The following is a 19,244-nucleotide window of genomic DNA, read 5'->3' as shown; positions in this document are numbered from 1 at the left end:
TCAAAGCAACGAACAAAAAAAGGTAATAACCATTGGAAGGTGCCAAAATAGTTCTCAACACCCTCTAAACGATCAAAAATCATTTAAAAGAAACTATTTTTGACACAAAATGTGGACTGTTACATCTATGAGTATGCAAAAGATAAGTATATGTGAACCTGCAGTTGTGGAACAGCATGTGTTGGGGGGGGGTGTCATCTTTACATACAGCCTTTAGTTTAATTTTCTTTATTATTATTTTTAACATTTATAAGCAGAGCAAAACTGAGATGGGCTGGACATGTGGCACTTATGGAGGACCATAGAACTCCAAAACGAGTAATGATGGGTAGAATGCCTGGAAAGAAGAATTATTTTTAACATAAACATATACATATCCATCACTATGTAATGAATTAGTCAAAACTTACAAGAATGTTAAAATGGATCTTGTACCATTACTTTTCATTCATTCACAACCACCTGCCTTAAATCTAACTGAATCTTTATTCCCTTTGTATCCAGCTAAATCAAATAACTCCCACAACATAGTAACAGCAAGGAAAATATCCCTTGTACGAGAGGATGTATATTTGTATGGTTTAGACCAGCCTACTGCTCACCACAATGCATATGTCCTGGGGGCATTCAGTCAGAGCTCATTATGAGATAAAATGAGAGGACTGTAAACATATACGACAGCAGTCTGCGCAATACTCCCCCCCATGTTGTGTTCACTATGGATACAACTCTCTGGCACCAGTTTACAGGGCCCCAACAAGGGGAGGGGCAGGGAGTAATGCCCTGAGGTAGGATGTTTGGGGGGGGGGGGCAATGACCTGAGGCGGGATGTTTGGGGGGGGGGGCACTTTTGGTGAAAAGAAGGTAAAGCAAATTCCCACTACCGTAATGCACTTTCAATGCAGGATTTATCTATCATGAGCTGTGAGTATGAAGATTGTTTTGTGGATGAATCTTACACGTGAGTCGTACTAGTGACCATCAGATGTGGAAGGTGGTGGTGTGTGTGTGTGGGGGGTGGGTTCAGCACTTTTCAACTCGCCCCAGGGTGGCACTTACCCATGTTGGTAAATTGCCGGTTTATAGTAAACATAAATCGTACAGTTTCTGTTTGAAAGGCCTACACCCTTCCATGAGCTGCCTATGGGTAACTTGACCACTTTGGAAATTTATAATGGTTTATAACTGTGTGTGTGTGTGTATTTACCTAGTTGTGTTTACCTAGTTGTATTTTGCGGGAAGGGGAGCTATGCTCGTGATGTCCCGCCATTGTATCTCTTAGTGTCTAGTTTGTTTTTAAACTCATGAATGGTTTTTGCGCATACTATTTCATTATCCAGTTTGTTCCAAGTGTCCAAAACTCTATGTGGAAAACTGTTTTTCTTCAGTTCTCTTCTATAGCTATGTTTTTTTATTTTCTTTCCATGTCCTCTTGTGTTTCTTTTGTCCCAGTTAAGTAAGTTCTCTCTATCAAGTATCTCTGTGCCTTTCATGATTCTGTAGATGGTCAATGGGTCACCTCTCTTCTTTGCTCCAGTGTCGGTAACTCCAGTTTACCCAATCTCTCCTCGTATGATAGGTTTGCAAGTGCAGGTGCCATTTTTGTAGCTGCTCTTTGGATTCTTTCTATTTTCTTTATATTCTTTTTGGTACTGGGGGACCACAATGTCACCGCATACTCTAATCTAGGCCTTATCAATGTAACCAATATTTTTTTTATCATGTCTTCGTCCAAGTATGTAAATGCCACTTTTATTGATCTTGGCAAGTTGTAAGTCTCCCCGACAATTTTGTTAATCTGTATATCATAGGACAAGTCGTTCGTGATAATTACACCCAAATCTTTTTCGGATCCTACTTTCTTTACTTCCTTGGTTCCAATTGTATATTTTCCTGATATTCTGTTTTTGCTTTTTCCAAACTCCATTATGCTACACTTCTTAGTATTAAAGTCCACTTCCCATTTCTGACTCCAGTTCCATACCCTATTTAGGTCTTCTTGCAGTGCTTCACAGTCCTCATCAGTTTCTACTTTCCTTAACAGTTTGGCGTCATCAGCAAAGAAGCTCATGTAGCAGTTCACGTCCTCGTCCATGTCATTCATATAGATAGCAAACATTATTGGTGCCAGTACAGATCCTTGCGGTACTCCACTGATCACCTCTTTCCAATCTGAATATTTTTCTCTGAGCACTACTCTCATCTTTCTACCAGTCAGAAAGTCCTCCATCCATTTTAGTAGGTTTCCTTGTATTCCTCCTATGTGTTCCAGTTTTTTTAGTAATTTTCTGTGTGGTACTTTGTCAAAGGCTTTTTGCAAGTCTAGGAATGCACAATCAGCCCATCCATTTCTTTCTTGCATTATGTCTATTAGTCTTGAGTAAAAGCATATTAAGTTTGTGGTGCATGATCTACCTTGTCTGAACCCGAATTGTCTTGGGTTTAATATGTTGTTGTCTTCCAGATGTTTTACCCATCTATTCTTGATTATTTTTGCACAAATGTGTGTGTGTGTGTGATTTACCATGGTCTTTGGATCACGTGTTGAACTCATGATCGACAGTTATTTCCCTCCCAGAAGAGAGCTCAGAGCTCATATATGACCAATCTAGGTGTGTGTGTGTGTGTGTGTGTTTACCACCTCCATGATTCACCATGGTCTTGAATCACATGTTGGAATCATGATCAACAGTTATTAACCTCCTGGATGAGAGCTCAGAGCTCATATGAGTGATCTATGGGTAATACTGTGACCTTACACGCAAACACACACACACACACCCATCTCCCCACCCACAAGAGTTGGAGTAACACCCTGCAGTGCAGTGATACTGAAATTATTTCAGCCCTGGGCAGGAGTCAAACCCGGACTGCCGTAGTGGCAGGCGAGAACTCTAACCACAGTGCCACGAGGTATGTGTGTGTGTGTGTGTGTGTGTGTGTGTGTGTGTGTGTGTGTAAAGACCAGATATACAGTGCTGCTGGAGATCCTGTGCAAGTGGGTGGCTCTTTTTTCGGTACTTTTTTTTTTTTTTTTTTTTAGAAATGCACATCTATGCAATATAGCAATAGAAAATTAAATAATAACTTTGTAAATTATAATACATCAACACAATATGTTTTTCTTGGCAGAAATCAATAACAGAAAAAATTGCTACAAGTGACACACTAATGAACAGAACAACTATGACTGCTTGAGATGCCATCTTTGTAGTGATAGATGCAAAGGACAAAGAAATAAAAGTATGATATATTCGTCTAACGTAACCAGCGTCCATGTGGTACATGTAATTCTAGAGGTCATCAAGGTCGTTGTCATCATTAGGGATGTTGATGGCCTGTTTTGTCATCCGATTTGACTGCTAGGGGTAGAGTTTCATAGCTTGAAGAAAATCATGAAGGATTACAAAGGTGGAGCATGCGGACAGGAGACCTTTTGGTCCATAATTAGGTTGTATGCAAAAAAAATATATAAATGATAAAAAAATATATATAAAATAAAAATTATACTAATATAAATAATAAATAATACACAGGTATAGCTCAATAAACAAACAGGTAAATAGTAATAATAAACTGATATATAAGTAATAAATATGGAAATCAAGCAAATAAGACAAATAATAACAAACAAATAATCAAATAATATAAAATAAATGGCAGTCATTACAGCACCTTGCTTAAATGTTTATCTAAACGAATCTTAAAGCTTCGAACTGAACTACATCTCAGTTCCTTAGCACTGTTTTAAAAATATGTAGCTTGGTGACATCACTTGGAGAGGGAGAACACCTGGTACACACCATCAGCACCATTGTCAAACTGACACTGACAGGAGTGGAGAGAAGACAATATGGCATCTCGAACCTATTGTCACAACTCCAGATGGTAGCGGCGAGAGTTGTCAGGGGCAACGTCCACTCAGTAGTGTATTTGCTTAAAACATTTTTTTCTTATTGATCTCCACCAAGAAAAGCATATACTACATTGATGTATTACAAGTTACAAAAGTGAATATTTAATTTTCTATTGTTATATAGGTGAGTAGTTCCAGAAAAAAATAGACATCTTTATTTGCTTGATAATTATACTTATTTTATGGTCACTAGCTAGTGCACACCATATGGAATCATTGAGTGACATACATTGGGCCCACTGGATATAGAAACAATGATAATGGGGATGGCAGGATTTGGTTAAGTCCTGCAGGGTTCTGGCATCTTTTAGAATGATCACAGCACCCCTGGTAAAGACAATCCAGTTCTATTCCAGTATCACACATATCGCTTGTTTGCGAAAACGTCGTCATAACTCAAAAAAACTGAATTTTAGAGTTATCTATAGACATATTCATCTTCAAACACGTTTTTTTTTGGTAACAGTGTCATATCTGTAGCTCAAAAATTGACCGCTAGGGAGTGCTAAATGTCCCAACGACATAACCTTACATGTTCCAGCTTGTTCCAACAAATATTTTAGACTTAGTAAAGATTATGATTGTTTGAACTTCTATAAACTTTAGAGGCGTATTTGATGCTCCAAAAATTTTTCCACCTATGGTGTTTGAGGGCTTTTTATAATATTGAGAGCGTTTTGAAACTTTAAAATGGCTCTCCTGAAAAATTCGATATTTTGAGTTATGACGACGTTTTCGCAAACAAGCGATATGCGTGTTACACAAAAAAAAAATCCATTTAAATGATTTTTTTCTATAGGATGATTATGTTAGGTTAGGCTAGAGTACATGAGGTTAGGAGCTATTGGGTATTGTAGATTTCATGTTATATATCCATGTTTGCATGATTCTGGAACTTATCCCTTTCTTTTTGCATCTGAAAGATCTATTTCCCCTATAGGATGGTTATGTTAGGTTAGGAGTTACTGAAATACAAGTTTCATGTCAAATATCTGTGTTGAATTGCAATTTTCTCAAAATCCAATCACTTTTTTCATCTTAAAGACTAAAAAGAAACCTGTTCTGCATATCTTTATTGTATACCACACTCCTGGAGAGTACCAGTACAGTTTTGCTATAAAACCATAAACACCCATTCATTCTATATATGATATACAAATTTATTCGAGATTACAAATTATATTCTATCTCTGGTAATCGTTTTATGACCGAGTATTCAACCAAATGTCATGGTTGATTAAAAATTGGTATAAACACGAATAGGCTGTGAACTTACCTCATTCCTCTGCTTCCTCCATGGTTTTTCTGACATGCCTCGTAGTTGCCTTAAAATAAAGACAATTTGAAAGGCTTAAAATAAATTGGATACTATGTTATTAAAGATAATGATACAATCTCAATGTCATGAAACTGTCACTTGTCAGGAATGAACTGTGGCCAGACCATTGTCTTGCAATGTGGTGAATACAACGTATTACTGTCAGGCCCTACATGTAACACAACCTTCAGACTACCTTGCAATGCCAATGGGTCAGTAACTCAAGTAATTGCCAAATGGCCAACTTCATGAAGCTTTGTTTTTAAAGCTATGCCTATGTCTAATCTTTTCTGAAGGCCAAGGTAGTGCATTTACATGTACCATGTGTAATGTATATCAAAAACCTACCCCTGCATACAACAAGTGTACAACATGAGGAACACAACTGAATCTATTCAACTCACATGCTTGATGAATAACCCTTACTTCATACGTTTCCCATCCTTGTAACGGATCTGCCTGTTCTCGTACTGCCGCCCTGCGCAATTTCGATTCTCTATGTTTGCTCGGCCAGTAACAATATGACTTTTTCTCCTTTGCAAAGATCAATTTTGTTGGGACCATGTCTACATTAACCTCATCCACAAATACCACTACAGAATACATTTTATCTTCACCTACAATACAGAAAGGTACCCGCTGTCAGATTACTTGCAACTATCAATAAACATGGAAATTTGACAACTTCACCTTCCATGTATAGCACCAAAACCGAGAACTAATGGATGAGGACTAAGAAGTTTCATTCTTGTTCAAGTGACTCCAAGCAATTTATCATATACAGCAACATTCAAAGGCATTGTGATGATCTAGGCCTATATCACATGGCTCCTACAAAATTTTAGTTAGCAACAAGAGTCCAACCCTGCAATTTAGGTTGTGAAAATTAACCCAAGTGTCCATATCACCACAGTAGTGAAGACAAAAATGACAGACAATGGTGAAAAAATGACCAGATGGCATGTCTGGAGATACTGAGAGCTGAAACTACTAACTTCCATTACATGTAAACACACAATTTTTACATGCACCTACTCTAACCAACAGACTTAGTATAGGCCTATATTGGGAGAGGGATAAAAATATGTAAGTGCTCTTCAGATTCATCAAAGGTACATGTACATCATATACCGGGCACATACATGTACTGACACTATTGTTCACAAAATGCATTTTTTATAAACGGGCATGCATGCTCTGATATCACATTGACGTTTACCAATAACATGAATAATAGACGAGAATTTTGCCCATCCAGGTAAAAGAAAAGTTTTAAAATCTAAAGATATCCATCCATAAACATGTAACCTTAAATTAAATGGAGTACAAAAATGGGATGCAAACCCATTCATCATATGGGAAAAAAAAAAAAAAACTTTGCTGTGACATCCCTGAACAGGTACAGTGCCAAGCTCACGAGACAATTTGGAAACCCCCATATATTCCTAAATCCTGCAAATTCAGTGGATAGGTAAAAAAAGCTATTTTCTTGGTGAGCTTGTTTACAATAAGGTAGTAGCAAGATTCATTCTGAAATCAAGTGCACGGACGGATGGATGGATGGATGGATGAATGGATGGGGGGGGGGCTTTCTTCTGTACCACACAGCAGTCAGCATTAATCAGGGTGACCTAGGCCTAGGGCTAGGCTACATGCATCCCTACATAATCATGTTGAAACTAGAACGCTAGACCCTAGGCCTAGGCTACATGCATCCCTACATAAACATGTTAAAACTAGAACGCTAGACCTAAATAGTTGTTTACGTAGTGTGAATGTACGTACTCTCCAACAGCAATCATAGCAGTGTGACTAATCATTCGGCCTACATAACCTTGCATGCCTACACTCGCGCTGAGCAAGCATTACCAAGTCTCGTTGCACGCATGGAAGACACAGGCTTCGATCATGAAGGTATAAACAGGACTAATTCAAATCAGAGCATATAGTAAATTATGATGAATCGTCAAAAGAATGATACCAAGAACCATAGTGACTAAAAAGGCAAGACGTCCATTACTTTACCAGAGAAAACTTACAGAATTTGACGTGCTGGAGCAGTTCACTCTCACGGACTTTTCAAAAAATGGCGCACTGGCGGACTGCGGTTTGGTGGCGCGATTCGAACAGTTTAACAAATTACATGATTTCGCGTAGGTTTGAAATCAAATGTCAACATAAAGGTATTTCAAAATATGAAAAAAACCTGTGACTAAACAACTGTAGGACTAGAGGTGGAAAATACGTAGCATGCTTTACCACATTCGGAAACTGTCAGATTTGATCGGCACCCTCCGAGTCGTCAATAGGATCCCCGCGATCGACTGCATGATGACATATTGATGATAGGGATCGAGGCCTAGCTTTAGTTAGGCCTATTTTGAGCGGAATAATTACATTATTTTTACAGTTGATACTACTTACAACCACGTGCCCAGAAATACAGACTACTGGTAGGAATATGTTTCTATTTAAAGACGATAGAGGAACAGGTATAATATGAAAATAGTAGTTTTCAAACTCTGAATAACTTAGACAGATGTATCATTAGGAACATTAAAAACCTGGAGTTTCTCTTTCCGGTCCGCTCATGTGCGATATTTTTAATATTGACAACTACAAGCACCCGGCTCCGCCGGACCTGGCTACGCCAGGTGTGCTTGGCCTTCGGCGAGGCGGGCTCCGCCCGCGGGTGCTTCGCACCCAGCCCTTCGGGCATTGATGATACACATAAAAAAGTTAATAAAACCAAAGATTTTCATCTGCCTTTTACTTAAAACACCTTAGAACTATACATTTAATGTAGTTTCTTCTTTTTTCTCTTGGGTGTGAGTTCTTCTTCGCTGTCCTCTTCTTCGCTGCTATTCTTTCTCTTTACGAAATCCTTCAACATGGTTTTAATCTCATCTATTTCGTAGACAATCTTTTCAAATCTTTCTTCGTTTTTGGTATCCTTAGCTCCGATCTTCTCCTCAATCTTCTCCTCAATCTTCTCCTCAATCTTCTCTCCAATCTTCTCTTCGATTTCTTCAATTTTATCCTCCATTTCCCCTCGACTCAAGTAGTTCTCTTCTTCGAAGAGTTCTTCTGGTAAGATCATCGCAGCTACTTCTCCTTCTGTTTTCTCGAACACAGAACGTGATATGCTGACTATGGATTGATCGGGTTCCTCTTCTGGTATCCTTGAGGTTTCAGAGTTATCTTCAAAGATTAAATCCTCCAAAGAAGAAACTTTACTTTTATCCACATCACAGAACACCTCTTCATAAACGCAATTCACCCAAGGTCTCAACTCGTATTCTTCCCCTTTCTTTGTATATCCTGGAAAAACTATGAGGGAATCGTGGCTTGTAACTCTAGAACACGCTACGTATAGTTGACCGTGTGCGAAGCACTGTGATGAATCCAGTAGCACACCACACTTCTCAAACGTCTGCCCCTGGGACTTATTTATTGTCATAGCGTAACAGAGTTTGACAGGGAACTGGTATCTCTTGAAGGCTACAGGGGTGTCTGTTGCCTCTAAAGTAACTCTAGGAAGTAAGATCTGTGTGTTCCTGTACACACCAGTTAAAATCTTTCCAACAATAACGTTCCTTCTCAAATTTGTTACCATAACTCTAGTCCCATTACAGATTTTCGGAGGGCAAATGTTCCTCATAACCATCACAATTGCTCCTTCCTTCAACCTTAATTTGTGTGGAGGAATGGAAGGGCTATCCATAGAATTGAAAACTGACGCCTGAACGTCCATCCCTTCTATTGATTCACAACCGACATCTACGCTCATGTAAACCACTTCCTTACCAATCACTTTATTGTACACAAACTCGTTAATGATTTCGACGTCGTTGTTCGTGGGAGATATTATAGCTCTCTTTTCAAAGAAAGAGACGTTAAATATGTTCTCTCCCATTCCTCTGTACACTCTTTCAACTAACTCTTCTCTGCTGTCAACTAACACCCCGAAACCTTCTCCGAAGTGACACTCTTTGTACTTTCCTTCTCCAACTTCTAATAATTTCTCTGCAAAGTTTATGTTTTCTTCGTCTTCACTCTTAAGTCGAACGTTCTTTATCAGTTCTAACTCTTCGAAGAAAGGCCAAAAGTAACTTGATTTCAGACAACTGTTCAACTCGTCGTTCTTTCCTCCTCCTGGTAATATCTGTCTAAAGTCTCCAGCACAAACGAACGTCTTTCCTCCCATGAAAATATCAAGACCGGAAAGGTCCCTCAAAGTGATATCCAGGGCTGAGATTGTGTTCTTATTTGCCATCACTGCTTCGTCCCACACAATCAAAGAAGACATAAGAAGCAATCGAGCTAGTTCGGACTTGTGCTTTATGTTGCATGTTTTTCTTTCGTTATGTTCCATCAGTGGTATCTTGAACATATTATGGGCAGTTCTTCCCCCGTGAAGGACAGTAGCTGCTATACCCGAAGAAGCCACAGCTAAAGCCACTTTACTCTTCGAACGAACTGTGTCTAGAAGAAGATTCAAAAGGAAGGACTTTCCTGTCCCACCAGGTGCATTTAAGAAGAACGCTTTGCTTTTGTTTTCCGTCTCACAACCAACACTTTCAATGATTTTATCGTAACAAATCTTCTGCTCTCTGTTTAATAGAGGGAGAGCTCTCTCCACTGTCTCGGACAATTCTTTAGAATTATAGGCTTTCTCCCTCCTTATCACGTTTGAAGACTTTTCTCCATTTCTGGAAGAAGGTAAGCCGTAGTGGACTATGTTTCCTCCTCCACAATTGAAAACTTGTTCTTGGATGTCGTCAAGAGCATCGAGGTATATTTCGTCGTTGTAATCCTTCAACCCTCTAAGATATAGAAAATCACTCGAGAAGAGATCCTTTGTTTCTTCCCAGATATCTTTCTGGTCTTCTAGATCCGAGAACACTAACATGCTAGCGTAAGTCGAACGAAGTTCTTTGCGGTCATTTGTGTAGTTTATTATCTCCAGGATAGTCTGTTTCCAAGTCTCTTCATCTTTTAAAAGACCCATAGCCTTAACGGCTTCCCTGTAAGTTCCGTAGAGTACACCGTCCACCATCCTGAGGTCTTCGAAGGATTTGGGACCTCTCTTGTGGGTTAGAAGCATTCTCATATAGAACAGTTCTACTGTCTTGTTCGTTACAGCTCTTATCCTTCCAATAGCGTGAGTGTTACCTTTCCTCTCCTCCCAACATGATTTCGGAATGCTGTACTTGAAGTAAGCAGCTACTTCGTTGTAAGTTAGGGTGGCTGCGTATTCGTTAACGCTACATAATTTGAAAAATGCTGTCAACTGAGTGTCTCTGTTTGCCTTCTTTTTTATGTCTGCCTTTGAGGAATCGGCGTTGAAGAATACTTCGTTTTCGTCCTTTAAATGGAGGTCCAGATTCATAACAGGAGGGTAACTACTGTGTATGGGGAATCTGAATATCTTCCAAGTTGCTTCGTTGGAGTTAACGAATCTTGCATCCGTGAAGTTCTTAATTTCATTGATTTCTTCGCTTCCCTCGGTTTTAGTGAATAGAACTCTGTCACATCCTTTGTTGACGTACTTTGTAACGTACGCTATAGCCTTAATAGAATTTGAACACTCTACGTTTATGTGAGAGTTAAATCTCAAGCAAAGATAGGGGTTGTAAGGCACCACCCATGAGTTGTCGATAGTTACTTCCTGTCCCTTTAACTTTTTCACAAAGGAGAAACCTCCTTCTCCCACAGCTCTTCTCCTGTAGAGAGGGTAGCCGTTGTTTCCGAATTTTATCGTTGAACGGCACTGTTTCGGAAAATCTTTCTGGCACGTCCCTCTATCGTTTTTCTTCCCATTACAACACACGGAGCTTTCATCGTAGCCTATGCACGGTCCGTGTATCATGTTAGTGGTAACAATATCATACAGTTCTGGGTGTTTTTTCTTGTCGGGTATCTCGGCGGATATTAGGCTCGAAACGGTATTTTCAGTCACTTTACGTTTCATCCATAGAAGAATGTGAACGTGAGGCAAGCCTCTTTTCTGCCACTCAATGCTGTACAAATGAGCTGAGACTTCTCCGAATATTTTATCTGTTAATAACTCTCTCATTAGTTGGTCTACCTTGAGTTTAAAAACACGACTAACTATATCTGGACGATTACAGACGTTAATAGTGTCGCCGTATAGTGTCAATTCTTTCCATTTCGGATTCATAGTGAAAGTTATGAAAAAATCCGGAGAACCGTATCTTGACACAAAACTTAACGCATCCTGTTGCCTCTCTTTCATGTATCTCGGGCCTCCCACGAAACACTTAGGAAGTAGCACTCGTTGTCCTTTATGGGCTGAATCACTCTTAAGAATATCGGACCTCTCTTTTCTGATTTCATGTTGGTTAAAACGGATATAATCTAATCGATTTGATTCAGCCTTCACGTAACAGTCAATAACGAACCTCTGGAACAGTGTTCGACATTGAAAGAGAGCTGTGAAACAGTTCTCTCTTTCCATAAACATAGAAGCGTAATATGCGCACGGAGAAATCTTCTTCTCGTTCCCAGCTTTGTTAGCCTTCAGAGACCGCAAAAGATACGTGTAACCCATATCTCCGTTGGGTATCAATAAAGGGTACTGGAACGGATCATAAAAGAAACTGGTGTGATCCACAAACCTAATTTTATATTTCGAATCCTTCTTGGGACTGGTTATCTTTATTAAAAGAGGATCGTGCTCGTCGTCTAGATTCACTATACCACCCACAGTCACATTTGATGTCGGAAGGTGGTAAACTCCTTTATGTTCCTTCGTTTCAAAGTTTTCAACCGCTTTAAGTTGGAGATTCATTTGTGGTATCTCTTTATGCTTTTCAATATGCAATGCTATCAGTTCCCTGGAGTTTTCTATTTCAGACAAAATCTGTCTCAAACACTTATTGTTTTCGAGAAGGTAGTTGAATATTATACGAATTATCTCCTCGTTCTCTTTCTTCTATTTCTCTTCTGGATTTAGTTGATTTTTTCTCCTCGCTTATAGGTGCTTCCAAAAACAACTTGGAGACTTTATAGGTTCTGAGTCTAATTTGTTCCTCTCTACTGTTATAGAAATAGAGATCTAGGAAGTTATCGACAACCCCGTTAGGTCTTCTCCGTGTTAAGTCCTTTACGTCTCCGTTGGAAAACTTTTCTTCGTCCGAAAACATACCTCGAGTCTCCTTGTCTCCCACTAATAACTCTGGCCTCACATAACTGGTTCTGTGGTATATAGCACCCTTTATCTTGTACACCATAGCTTTTTCAGCTGCATTTTCCAATTTCTTGGATGTTGCAAAGGAACTGAAACTAAAGACAGTATTAAACCCGATTGTGTTCTTAAGAAATCTTTTAGAAAGAGGGGTAACACCTTCAAATAGTGATTTGAACTCTTCGTTTTTTATCTCAGAGGGTTTCACAGCTGGGATTTGTCCCGATCTACAACACAAACCCTCTGTCTCCCTTTTCCACCTTAAAGCATCACAGTACTTGCACTTTACGTCGCCAAGTTTTCCAATGCTGTGTTCCACAACGTCGTAGGTGTCCCTTATTCGTGCTTTCAAACCACTACAGTCTTCTTCGTAATCCGTCATTTCAAGCTTTATCCCCCCTTCCCAATGTTCCTTCTTTTCCTCCCGGACTTTTTCGAGTAACTTCTTATCTTCTTCTGTTACTAACATTATTCCTTTCTCTTGTCTTGCTAGTATCTCTTTGTATTTCTTCATTTTCTCTCTGTTATTTTCTCTATTGGCTCTAAACGTCTCTGTCTCGAGAAGTCTTTGTTCCCTCTCTTCCTTTTTCCTCCTTGAAGCTTCTACGGCCTCGAGTCTCTTTCTCTCTAATTCCTTCGCCTTTGCTGTAGCTTCTCTTTCCTTTTCTTCGGCTAACTTCTTCTTTCGTTCAGCTTCCTCCTTTCTCCGCTCTGTTCTTTCTTTCTCTTCTGCTTCTAACTGTATTCTTTTCTTCTTCTGTTCTGTTTCTCTTTGGACCTTCTTTATAGCGTGTTTGTTCCTCTTTTCAGCCACTTTGTACTTCTTAAAGATCCGTTCAAGGTAGTGCTTCTGGTACGTCTTATGGCACCACTTTCCTCCGTTATTGGCATAACTCTTGTATCCCGCAAAGTAATGCTTAATGAAATTATCTGACGTTTCTTCATTAATCGCTTCTTCCAATAAGGGAATGGAGTCGAAAAGAGAATCTTCGTATTCATAGTCCTTACTATCTCGAAGAATCTTGTTGAGAGACAGAGTTTTCCGATGAAACTCTTTAATGTCCTTCTCCAACCAGAAACGTTGGTTATCAGCGTATAGAGAAGGGAATAAAGAAGAGTGCTCTGCTGTTAACTTGTTGAAAAGCGCTTTATTGTTTTGTACATTTTTCTTGTCTTGGCTCTTCTTCGTGGTGACCCAACTCCAGAAATGTCGTATCCTCCTCTTTCTCTGAGCTTCAGTTTCTTTAGCCATTTAACGATAACCAACTCCGAGAAGGGGGCCGTAGTTCAGAAACCCCAACCCGTTAACTTTCAAATGTATGCTTACAGCTAGGCCGGCGGGGTGTCCCAGAAACACAATGGAAGTCGCAGACACCCCCGGGCCGGCCGACTCAGATCGGGAGCGCTCCAGAATTTTTTTTAGAGAGTTATAGATATATATATTTTTTCACTTGTTTTTTCTACTATTGTGTTTTCTATTGTTTTATCTATTAATGTTTTTTCTACTATTGTTTTTTCAACCAAGGTCTTTTCTATTATTTTTTTCTATTGTTTTTTCAATTCTTGTTTTTTCTACTATTGTTTTTTTCTGCTATTGTTTTTTCTATTGTTTTTTTCTACTATTGTTTTTTCTATTGTTTTTCTATTGTTTTTTCTGTTTTATGTTTTTTCTGTTGTTTTTTCTGTTGTTTTTTCGTTTTTTAATGTTTATACTATTGTTTTTTCTATTTTTTTATTCTATTTTTTGTCTTGTATTGTTTTGTCTGCTATTGTTTTTTCTTTTGATTTTTCTACTATTGTTTTTCTACTATTGTTATTTCTACTATTTTTATTGTTTTTTTCATTGTTTTTCTATTGTTTTTTCTATTGTTTTTTCTATTGTTTTTTCTATTGTTTTTTCTATTGTTTTTTCTATTGATTTTCTACTATTGTTTGTTCTATTGTTTTTTCTACTGTTGTTTTTTCTATTTTCTATTTTTTCTATTTTTTTCTATTGTTTTTCTGTTGTTTTTTCTATTTGTTCTATTGTTTTTTCTCGTATTGTTTTTTCTATGTTTTTTTCTGTTGTTTTTTATTTATTGTTTTTTCTATTGTTTTTTCTACTATTGTTTTTCTACTATTGTTGTTTTTACTATTGTTTCTACTAATGTTGTTTCTACTATTGTTGTTTCTACTATTGTTGTTTCTACAATTTTTTTTACTATTTTTTTCTACAATATTTTCTACTTTTGTTTTTTCTTCTGTTTTTTTGTACTTTTGTTTTGTTTTGTACTATTTGTTTGTTTTTGTACTATTGTTTTGTACTATTTGTTTTCTACTTTTGTTTTTTCTTCTATTGTTTTTTTTTGTACTATTGTTTTTTCTACCACTGTTTTTTCCACTATATTTTTACTATTGTTTTTTCTATTGTTTTTTTCTATTTTTTTCTACTATGTTCTTTACTATTGTTTTTCTACTATTGTTTTTTCTACTATTGTTTTTGCTATTGTTTTTTCAATTATTTTTTCTATTGTTTTTTTCAATTGTATATTTTCTATTGTTTTTTCTACTAATGTTTCTTCTACTTTTGGTTTTTCATTTGTTTTTTGTTGTTGTTTCTACTATTGTTGTTTCTACTTGTTTTTATACCTTTTTTCTTTTTTCTATTTTTTCTATTGTTTTTTCTATATATTTTTTGTTTTTTCTATTGTTTTTTCTACTATTGTTCCTCCTGGAGGCGCCCCGCCGATCCTCCTGGGGGCGCCCCGCCGATCTTCCTGAGGGCGCCCCGCCCCTCCTCCTGGGGGCGCCCCGCCGATCCTCCTGGGGGCGCCCCGCTGTTCCTTCTGGGGACGCCCCGTCGATCCTCCTGGGGGCGCCCCGCCGATCCTCCTGGGGGCGCCCCGCCGATCCTCCTGGGGGCGCCCCGCCGATCCTCCTGGGGGCGCCCCGCCGATCCTCCTGGGGGCGCCCCGCCGATCCTCCTGGGGGCGCCCCGCCGATCCTATGGAAGCCCTGCAGCACCTCAGGGAGCTCCCGTGGCTCCTCTGGGGGGCCCCGTGGTTCCTTTGGGGGCCCCAGGTTGAGAACCACTGGCCCACACAAATTAGTCATCCTTATTTCCTCCCCTCCCTCTCAGATTACCTAACTTCAATGTGGCGCGTATGTGTATATGTATATGTGTATGTGTGTGTATGTGTACATATGTTTTTGGACATGTGTGTGTGTATATGTGTATGCACATGTGTATGTGTACATGTCTGTTTGGATATGTGTGTTTTTACGTGTCCGTGTACGTGTGTACCTGTGCATGTGTTTTACGTGTGTTTGTCTGTACATGTGTGTGTAAAAGTGTGTTTTTTCTATTTATTTTTTCTACTATTGTTTTTTCAACTAATGATTTTTCTACTATTATTTTTTCTATTGTTTTTTCTTGTTTTTTCTATTGTTATTATTTCTACTAATGTTTTTTCTACTATTGTTTATTCTATTTTTTTATTCTATTTTTTCTATTGTTTTTTCCATTGTTTTTTTTCTATTGTTTTTTTCTATTTTTTCTTCTATTGGTTTTTCTCCTATTTTCTATTATATATTTTCCTACTATTGTTTTTTCTACTATTGTTTTTTTTGTACTATTGTTTTTTGTACTATTGTTTTTTGTACTATTGTTATTTTGTACTATTGTTTTTGTACTATTGTGTTTTGTACTATTGTGTTTTGTACTATTGTTTTTTGTACTATTGTTGTTTCTACTATTGTTGTTTCTACTATTGTTTCTACTATTGTTGTTTCTACTATTGTTGTTTCTAGTATTGTTGTTTCTACTATTGTTTTTCTACTAATTTTTTTTCAATTATTGTTTTTTCTACTATTTTTTTGTCTACTATTGTTTTTTCTATTATTTTTTCAACTTGTTTTTCCAACTAAGGTTTTTTTTCTACTATTGTTTTTTCTATTTTTTTCTATTGTTTTTTCTACTGTTTTTTCTATTGTTTTTTCTATTATTTTTCTATTGTTTTTTCTATTGTTTTTTCTATTTTTTTCTATTATTTTTTTCTAGTTTGTTTCTATTGTTTTTTTCTACTATTGTTTATTTTATTTATTTTTCTATTTTCTATGTTTTTCTACTATTGTTTTTCTATTTTTTCTATTTTTTCTATTGTTTTTTGTACTATTGTTTTTTGTACTATTGTTGTTTTACTATTGTTGTTTCTACTATTGTAGTTTCTACTATTGTTGGTTCTACTATTGTTGGTTCTACTATTGTTGGTTCTACTATTGTTGGTTCTACTATTGTTGGTACTACTATTGTTGGTTCTACTATTGTTGGTTCTGCCGTAGTGCCGTAGTGGACGGACCAGCAGCAGCAGCACCAATATCCTATGGCTCCGCTGTAGACACTCTCCTTACTTCTGGTGTTTAGACCCCCTCCCCCTCCCCATTCGAGTCGGTAAGGCTCGTCAAGCGGTGTATGTAATGTCTTCTGTTGCCATGTACCATTGCTTTTCTAAAATATGTATATAAAATATAACTAATTAGTAAATGCCAGTGGAAACTGAAGAAATGTGAAGTTGTTGAACTAGGACATTTTGTGTGTGTGTGGGGGGGGATGTATGTGTGTGTGGGGTGGGGGGTGGGGGTGGGTAAAAATGTAAAGGTAGCTGCTGCAAGTTTCACTGAAGAAACTGCCCTGCAGTGGTTGACAATGGTCCTTGAATTACCTATGAACTGTTACTGGCTTAGTACTACAAGGGGAGTAAACATCAGTTGATTGTGGGTGGAGATGCAATCTGCACCTTAGTGATAATCTAAAGTTTTGATGAGATCATGGGAACTTTCGGGTCGTTGTCATTACTTCAAGATAAGGATTTTGTAGGAGTTAGGCTGAAAAGCTTGCTTCAGTTTTATAAACATTGTACGTTGCAAAGACATTTTAATATTTTGACACAGCCTGAAGGGATTCCTCCCAGTTTTCTGTGCAGGGGAGGTGGGGGGAGGGGTCGCTGGTTAAATGAAAGTGCCTTGCTGTGGATGTGCAGTCTTGCTACAATGCTTCTGGCCCAGGGCAGTGGGCGAGATGCAAGGATGACCCGTTGTCATCCAGAAGGGGCCAAGAAAACAGGGAGGGAGGGAGGGAGGGGTGGTGAATGGGAGTGGAGCATGTGGGGATGAAATAGGTGGAAGTTGATTTGACTTTGTCTCCCTCCCTTGTAAGGGGGGAGAACCCCTTTGTATATGCATGTACATTGCAAAGACGGAGGGAAGGGTGGTGAATTGGAGTGGAGTATGTGAAGATGAAATGGGTGGGAGTGGATATGATTTTGGTTACTTGTAAGGGAGATGTATGTTATGTATGAACATGTAACTTTATCTCAATATATAATTGTACTATAAATGTTTTATTCAATTTGTCCTTGCAAAAACTTGATGCTGATGGTCAAGGTTGTTGGCTCGTGTTGAATAGATACTGTAGTAGTTGTGGACTGCAAAAAATGCTTGACGACAGGTAGAGGCGAATCAATGAAACTTGTTTCGAATAACCCTACATTTGAACCTACCAGTGTTTGCTTCTTGCTTGCTTGCTACAAGGTTATACACTGGTAGAACCCGCAGGATGAATATTTTCTTCCATAGAGACTTGAGTACCGAATAAAGGAGTGGAAGGACAAACAAGCAGTGTGCTCTGCAGTAACTAGTTTCTTTCAGGCTTTAGCTCTCTGCCTAAGGAATAAAAAAAATACCAATTTCAAAGTTAGTGTTACACTTGTAATGTATAATTGAAAAGCATTACACACGTCACGTGCAGGATTTTAACGGATCGTAAATCAGTTTTCCAAAACCCGAGAGACGGACGTGACGAAATAATTGCGCTCCTATTAATTATAGCACATGTGTTCGTGTCACCGCCACACTGCATGGAAGTTGTAAGACGACTGAATCTGATCGGCTAGATTCGAATAGTTTCGTTCAATGGTCAAACATTTTGGGAAACTTGCCAATTCGACAGCAATACAGCCTGACTATAGACGAAGGCAAGTAGCTACCAGCTTGCAACCTAACAGTAGAACATTAATCTGAACGTCAATACTGCAGTATTCCTATTACCGTTTGTATCTGTTAATTAACGCTGCCATTGTTGCAGTTACGTGTTGGCATTTTACTTTCTATTTTCTTGCTGTTTTGTTTCTATTTTGTTCATCTCGCCGTTACAGTTCTTGTTCGTTTGTTATTGTTCCTCCTTCTGTTTCTTTTTATATATATTACTGTTTACGTTAGTCTTTGTTCCAAATAAAGGTGTCACTTTCCATTGGAAGAGCCGATACTATTTCGCCTACAGAGATCTAAATCTTAAGAACATTTCAAGGAAATTTTGTTATAAAAGTCGATCATTCAGTTTTGCTACAGGAATGAAAGATAACCTGATGTTTGCAAATTTGAAAAATGTCGTCACCGAAGTAGTTTCCACTCGAGCGAATTCTTGGCCTTTATTCCCGCTCGCTCCCGACCAGGTGGTCACGGACGGACGGACGGACGGGCAACCCTTCGCCAGCCTGTACGTACGCTTTCTTCTCGCAAAATGACACGAAAAGGAAACCCCCATTTCTTCTGCCTGTCGACAAAAAATAACTGAAATATAATAAACAACCCACTTGCCCAACCACAGAAGAAAAAAAGAAAGTGAAAATCCCCAGATGTCATCTATACCGACAGATTCACGCCGTCTGTCACAGAACCTCGTCACCGCCATGGGGTGGGGGGAGGGGGGCATATGCCTTGGGGGGGCGGGCGGCATGTAAGAGTTCTGCAGTGTGATATTATGC

At 38.4% G+C, this 19,244-nt stretch overlaps 1 protein-coding gene across 2 annotated transcripts in view; it reads right to left on the bottom strand.

Moving 5' to 3' along the window:
* The window catches only part of LOC143022514 (uncharacterized), a 169,913-nt gene that overhangs the window by 21,590 nt on the left and 129,079 nt on the right, over nucleotides 1-19,244 (bottom strand). The gene's annotated exons all lie outside the window — the stretch shown is intronic.

The sequence above is a fragment of the Oratosquilla oratoria genome, unplaced genomic scaffold (genome assembly GCF_046742065.1).
Source record: "Oratosquilla oratoria isolate Oo_2021 unplaced genomic scaffold, ASM4674206v1 SCAFFOLD108, whole genome shotgun sequence".
In the NCBI taxonomy this organism is placed as follows: domain Eukaryota; kingdom Metazoa; phylum Arthropoda; class Malacostraca; order Stomatopoda; family Squillidae; genus Oratosquilla; species Oratosquilla oratoria.
Note: the sequence above shows the minus strand (reverse complement) of the source record. Positions and strands in the feature narration are given on the sequence as shown.